The following is a 7,467-nucleotide window of genomic DNA, read 5'->3' on the forward strand; positions in this document are numbered from 1 at the left end:
AAACAGAAGCCCACAGAATGGGATCCACACCGCCCTCAGGAGGGCAAACCATGGATCCCAACAGTACCCCCCCCCAAGGGCGGATACCAGACGCCCAAAAACAAAAAACCAGAAACCAAAACAACCCACCTAGGGCGAACAGAGGGGGAAAACAGGCACGGGGGGCCAGGTACAAAAAACAGAACAGAGTCTAAAAATCAAAACAACCCACCCGGGGTGGGCGAGGACAGGAAAGTCTCAGGGGACCGGCCGTGGGGCCGGTAGCAGGGCTAAATCTCAGGTGGCCTGCCGTGGAACCGGCAGCAGGATATAGTCTCGGGTGGTCGGCCGTGGGGCCGGGGACAAGGCAGAGTCTCAGGTGGCCGGCCGTGTGACCGGCAGCAGGACAGAGTCTCAGGTGGCCGGCCGTGTGACCGGCAGCAGGACAGAGTCTCAGGTGGCCAGCCGCGTGACCGGCAGCAGGACAGAGTCTCAGGTGGCCGGCCGTATGGCAGGCGTCTCAAAAACTGCAGGGGCCATGGAGGAGGGCGCCTTCTCTGCTGCAGCAGGAAGCGCGGAGGAGGACGCTGTTTCTGCTGCTGTAGGAAGCTCCGAGTTGGACGCCGTCTCTGCCTCTGCGGGGAGCAACGAGGAAAACGCCGTCTCAGCTGCTGCGGGGAGCGTCGAGGTGAACGCCGACTCAGCCGCTGCGGGAAGCGTCGAGGTGGACGCCGTCTCTGCTTCTGCGGGGAGCAACGAGGAGAACGCCGTCTCAACTGCTGCGGGGAGCGTCGAGGTGAACGCCGACTCAGCTGCTGCGGGGAGCGTCGAGGTGAACGCCGACTCAGCTGCTGCGGGAAGCGTCGAGGAGGACGCCGTCTCAGCTTCAGCGACACAGCAACAGGCTCAGCAGCAACCGACGACTGTGGCTCAGGGGAAGGCTCAGAGGAAAGCGTCGACTGCAGCTCAGGAGGAGGCTCAGAGGAAAGCGTCGACTGCAGCTCCACCCCTGGAGCAGGGGAGACCACCGACTGTGGCTCCACAAGAACACAGGGGGCTGCAGATTGCGGCTCCGGATCAGAAGAGGCCGCCCATTGCGGCTTCACATCAGGTACAGGGGAGCCCGCTGGTTGCGGACCCCGGTCAGGAACAGAGGAGCCTGCAGATTGCGGCTTCGCATCAGGAGCTGGGGAAACCATCGGCTGCGGTTCCGAATCAGGGACTGAGGAGGCCGCCCATTGTGGCTTCGAATCAGGAGCAGGGATCCTTAGACGCCCCCTGGTCTCCTGCACTTGACGATCCGACTCCTCGACAATTCGATTCAGCTCCATTTCGAACTCTCGAACATCCCACCAAAAACTCCGGTGCATCCCCTCCCTTAAGTTCCGCTCAGGGGTCTCAGGAGGGCACGAAGCAGGCTCAGGGTCCAAGGCGGCCGCTATCTTATAATAGAGTAGCAGCAGCTCCTCCAATTCGGGAGGCAGCTGACGGCGCAGAGCGGGCCTCACCAGGAGAGCGTGCTGGGAGTCTGCTGGGCTAGTCTGATGGCCGGATCGTTCTGTCATGGTGCGTGGTTGGTTTGCTAGCCCAAGGATGCAGAACTCCACAGACTCAGAGGCAGGATCAAAGTTCAATATTTATTGGTGACTCACAGGGTTCTACCCTGGAAGGCAGAGAAGACAGAAAACCGATTAGAACACTGGTACAGGTTACAGGCTCAAACTCACTGGTTTACAGGTTCAGACAGGCAGAGTTCAGCAGAGTCCCTGAGTCAGAAACGGGCATAGCAAGGCGTGGCAAACATGGCTAGGAAACACAAGGCTGAACATGGCTGTGGGTAACACATGCTACGATCCGGCTCAGAGGGAGGCTGTCACACAGCTTATATGGGGAGAGGTTAATGAGCAGAGCTGATGGGAAACAGCTGTGCGCTGAGAACCAGCTCCCAGGGAAGGATCCATATCGCCCTCTGGAGGGCAAACCCCTGGATCCAAACAGAAAACAGAAGCCCACAGAATGGGATCCACACCGCCCTCAGGAGGGCAAACCATGGATCCCAACAATTTCCACTATTTTCTATAACATGTGCAAAACATTTTAATCATCTGATTCTTTTTATTACTGAGATTAAATGAGTCAGACATGAATAATTACCATAATAAGTGTAGCACAGGCTCAGTTTGGTTCTTTTATGTTTTTATTGTTAGCCTTTACTTCACACAATCCTTGACTCTGATTGGAGAAGTTCACTTCCGGCTGGATTGGGTCAGAGGTGAATCTGGGTCAGCTGCGTCCTTCCCTGAGGGATTAGATATCTGATCCCAGTTAATCCCCATGATGCCAATCCACCAAACCTATCCTCCCCTGCTTTATATCTGAGCTGCATGTATTTTTTCACAATGTGTCAAAACTTCGAATAAACTTCAGATGTTATCTTCTGATATTCACTGATATTAGAGGGAAATTGTTTATAAATATAATGCTTTAGATTAATTAACTAGATCAGTGTCAAAAAACTTTAATGGGTGTTGAAAAGTCTGCATATATTCAGAATTCAAACTTTTGAAAGTACTTTAAATATGAAATTATTACATGATAAGTTTATTTAAGTAAGAGTAATTTTCATTTGAATGTGTTTTACTGGTAGGGTTGCCAACTCTGAAAAAATAAAAATGGACGCCTCATGTGCGTTCCAGCTGAAATGATTGCCTTCACTCCTCCTCACGTGGTGATTTTCTTTAGCCTACCTTTGTGTGTGAAATTAGTATTTTTTAAAACTATTTGACTCCAATCTGCATTGAATTAGATGCATATTTTCAGTGTGCTTTATATTCATTATCACTGGTATTTGTTTTTCCCATTTCTCCCTATATTTCTTAATCCTTTTTTTTTCGGAGGAGCATCACCAGGCGAAGGTGCTCCGCCCCCAAAAGCAGCATCGGCGTTTAAATTAATCCGTTCGTCCCCCATTCTGCTCTGTTGTCTCCTGATATCTTTTCCATGAGGGACACTTGGCTCGACCAATGGGATGAGGGGATTCTGCATCGTTACATAATTGTTGTCAGCTAATTGGTCACAACACAGGACAGGGCCCAGGAACAAATTTACCGTAAGTTATGTGTCTAACGTGCCCTTGTTTTTCATTTTCCATTACCTGTTTCCTGACTATTTTTTTTACTCTCACAGTAATACGAGACTGATACTTCTATTTCTGAATACGGAACAATTCCCTTTTTCAAGGGATGGTTGGCAGCCCTGTTCTACGGTGGCCCTAAAGTGCAAACTGCAACTACAAATCTAAAAGCGCAACTACATTAAGGAAATCTCAACTACATAAAGCAAAGCGCAACTACATTAAGAAAAACAAAACTACATAAAGCAAAGCGCAACTACATTAAGGAAATCGCAACTACATAAAGCAAAGTGCAACTACATTAAGAAAAAAAGAACTACATAAAGCAAAGCGCAACTACATTAAGAAAAACAAAACTACATAAAGCAAAGCTTAACTACATTAAGAAAAACAAAACTACATAAAGCAAAGCGCAACTACATTAAGGAAAAAACACAACTATATAAAGCAAAGCGCAACTACATTAAGGAAATTGCAACTACATAAAGCAAAGCGCAACTACATTAAGGAAAACAAAACTACATAAAGCAAAGCGCAACTACATTAAGGAAATCGCAACTACATAAAGCAAAGCGCAACTACATTAAGGAAATTGCAACTACATAAAGCAAAGCGCAACTACATTGAGGAAAACACAACTACATAAAGCCAAGCGCAACTACATTAAGGAAAACAAAACTACATAAAGCAAGGCGCAACTACATTAAGGAAATCGCAACTACATAAAGCAAAGCGCAACTACATTGAGGAAAACACAACTACATAAAGCAAAGCGCAACTACATTAAGGAAATCGCAACTACATAAAGCAAAGCGCAACTACATTAAGAAAAACACAATTACATTAACCTACCGGAAAAGGTAGGTACCAGTGGGAAACATGAGACATCGCTGATTGGACGACAGCGCCGTTCGACCCTTGAACCGGAAGTTGCGTCGTCTGAACAGTCCAGCTTCTTTTAAGTGTGTCTTCAGTGTACGCAAACTAACTGAAATTTCGTTATTAGTCTTGAGCATATCCAGTATCACCTCGTACGTATGTCCTGATTCAAAATATTCCTGGATAACGGCAGCTATGTTTGGGGCAACGACAATATCCATGTTTTCAAAAGCCGCAGGAGGCAGAATGACTTCCGGTTCAAGGGTCAAACGGCGCCGTCGTCCAATCAGCAATGTCTCATATTTCCCACTGGTACCTACCTTTTCCAGTAGGTTAATGTAATTGTGTTTTCCTTAATGTAGTTGCACTTTTAGATTTGTAGTTGCAGTTTGCACTTCAGGGCCACCGTACTATTCACTGGAGGCATCCATGTTTGTCAAAGAACACTACTGCCACCTACTGGTTTGTGACATTGTCACGGTGCGGTATCGGCCGTTGATCAAGTCCCAGTGCTGTATCTGGTGTTTGTCACAACGCGCTATTATCCAAGTCATCTTGAAAACATTCTTCTTCCAAATGTTGGCTACATATTACGGGTTTTTTCTCTGGCCAGAAGTTCGATGGCAAATCCTCCCTCTTCAAGTTGGCGATCCAACGACCAACCCGTCCGTGGAGGATCGCGAATCAGAAAGGTGGAATAACTCTTTTTTTCACTTTTACCCGATGTATTCCAGCATCCAGCTGCCATGCACGTGGGCATTGTCAGTTTCACTATAGCTCTGGTGAATTTCAATGGTGAAGTCCTCTGGAAATCTTCAATAATTGTTGTTGATTGCAGATGTGTCTAGTAGTTCCCATTGATTTAGCTTGTAAAGCGGGGAGAATGGCGCTAGGCTTACCGCACCGTGACGTCACTGCTGGAAGATGGCAGGAGGGAGGGGTTACTATATCTGGGCAAAAATGGCCGCTCCCAGACTCAGTGATCGCAAATTAACGCTATATTCATTAAATCACTGCGAACGTATCCGTTTTACGTATAAATAATGATCCATTGATTATTCCTCGCTGACCAAAGTTTTCCTTTAACATAATATCCGATTTAAAAAAATCCACAAATATGCAGATAAATAAGATAAATTAGACACTACAGCATGACGTTATAAGACTGTGCTCCTGCTGCTTCTTAATTGCCTCTTTAGGGATAATAAAGTAATTTGAATTAACAAGAGTTTTTCTAATTACTGTTGCCTGCATCAGCTAGCAGGTCACAAAAATAAACATTTCAGGAATGGTTTGAGGAAACTTCCTTCAGATTTTGATCAACACACTTCTGCTTCCTGTGGCCGTGATGCTATGCTTCATTTTAACTAAAAGATTCACATGTAGAATAGACTTTAAAATGCTTTCTTTGGTCTAAAGTCAGAAGCAAAGCACTGAACAATGGAGGACGAAGCTGTTTGACCAGTTTATTGGTAACAAGTTAGTTTCCTTTTATCATGAAAAGAAGACGAGGGGGAAAAAATGCATCTGATTTTTGCACCAGTTCAAGTCTAGTTGGATGTACGGCAAATGTTTTCCTTTCTGCTATAATTCAGCAACAAAACACATTCATGAGACTTAAAACTTAGCTCGGGTAAACACACAATAAGGTATACAGGCTGATGGCAACCAATCACATGGTTCAAGTAAGATGAAAGGAAAAAGGTAAAGTACTGTAGCTTTAAATTTCAGAAAAACAAACAAAAATGGTGAAATGTAGTGTCTGTAATGAGAATGGATGATAGTTTGAACCTTGAAAAAAACAAAACAAGGCTTCGTTTTTGGTCCACTCTATAAAACCTGAGGGGATTGCCTTTGAGTCGATGCAATCAGCTGGTTTTCCTTAGATAGAAAACTTTGAATCAATCTGACTGGATGATCTGGTGAACTGGATAGTGACCTGAGAAGATATGATGTGAATTGGTGCTATAGAAATAAACTGAATTGAATTAGCAAAATCTGTTCTTTGCTTGTAACACTGATGGAACAAAAGTCACTCCATATAACAGCAGATGTTTAAGTAGTCTGGATCCCCCCCCAATGCATGTGGGTTTAATGAGCTGAAAGTCAAAGTAAAAGGCTGTGGCTACAACCTGGCTTACCACCGTCATTGGTGGAATGAATGGGTGAAAGACTGATTCCAATTAATATCAAAAACTTTGGTCAAGTGAATTTAAAAGTGCTTTAAAAGTCCAAACCATTTGGCAATTTATCATAGCTGGATCAGATGAATGAATTGTGATGTTTGTTACTCCCTGGGTTTTATTGGCTTTTTTATTGTCCTACATAAGCTTGATATCTGTCGTTTTAATTTGTATTTCTAAACAAAGCAGAGCCTGGCCCTTTGGCTATCCATTTAACCAGCAATACTGTCCTATGTGTCCTTATATGGACGTAGCTAGGCTGGTGCATATTTCCAGTAGGCATCGCTGGAGTGGCGGGTTAATCAGAGGGCAACAGGAAAAGTAACCATGGACACACACTTTCACTGCATTTAAGGGTAATTTAGAGGCCCAGTGACTGGACAGATATTTGCTGGACTGTGTGGGGAAGCTGGAGTACCCAGAAAGAACCCATGCATGCACTAGGAGAACATCCAAGATGCAGAAGGAGCCCAGGACCAGCTACCAACTACAGCCATGGGGTTAAGCACAGCGGCTCAGTTTCTAATGTCGCTGTCTTGTAAACTATCAGCATCAGAAAGTGAATCTCTATGTGCAAAATTCAAAAAGAAATGTAGTACTGTGTTTTAAAGTGAATTTCACTAAATTCAAACTGGATTTAAAAATGTGAATCATAATTCATTTTATTTAAAGCTGTATTTCATTGCATTGAAAATTTATTTTTGACTAATTTAACCTTCAGATCTAGAATTCAATTCAAAATCCCAAATTCACAGTTTTTTTATTGGCACAGACCTGGGCGAAAAACCAGACACAGGTCAGCTAACTGTAACAGCTATGCTACACGCTGCTCTTATACAGCAGTAAAAATAGTTCACTGCTGTATAAGATGACCCTTTGTAAAGCAAGAGCAGCATATTTCTCCTCATTAATAGAGGAAAATAAGAATAATCCTAGATTTCTTTTTAATACAGTTGCCAAACTCACCCAGAGCCATAGCTCTGTTGAACCGTCCATTCCACCTGCTCTTAGCAGCAATGATTTTATGGGATTCTTTATAAATAAGATTGATCTTATTAAAAATAGGATCAATAGCGCTCCTCTGTCCGCGATTGTATCTGAGGTAGTCATGGCATCTGAACCGGGTTTAGACTGCTTTGATCCAGTTGAACTTTCTGAGTTAGCAAAATTATTGTCTTCATCTAAGCCGTCAACGTGTATGTTAGATCCAGTTCCAACCAGGTTATTTAAGGAGGTATTCCCTTTGATCTCCTCCTCCGTTTTAGATGTGATTAATCTATCTCTGTTACAGGG

The sequence above is a fragment of the Cyprinodon tularosa genome, unplaced genomic scaffold (assembly GCF_016077235.1).
Source record: "Cyprinodon tularosa strain WSP-4 unplaced genomic scaffold, ASM1607723v1 ctg560, whole genome shotgun sequence".
In the NCBI taxonomy this organism is placed as follows: Eukaryota; Metazoa; Chordata; class Actinopteri; order Cyprinodontiformes; family Cyprinodontidae; genus Cyprinodon; species Cyprinodon tularosa.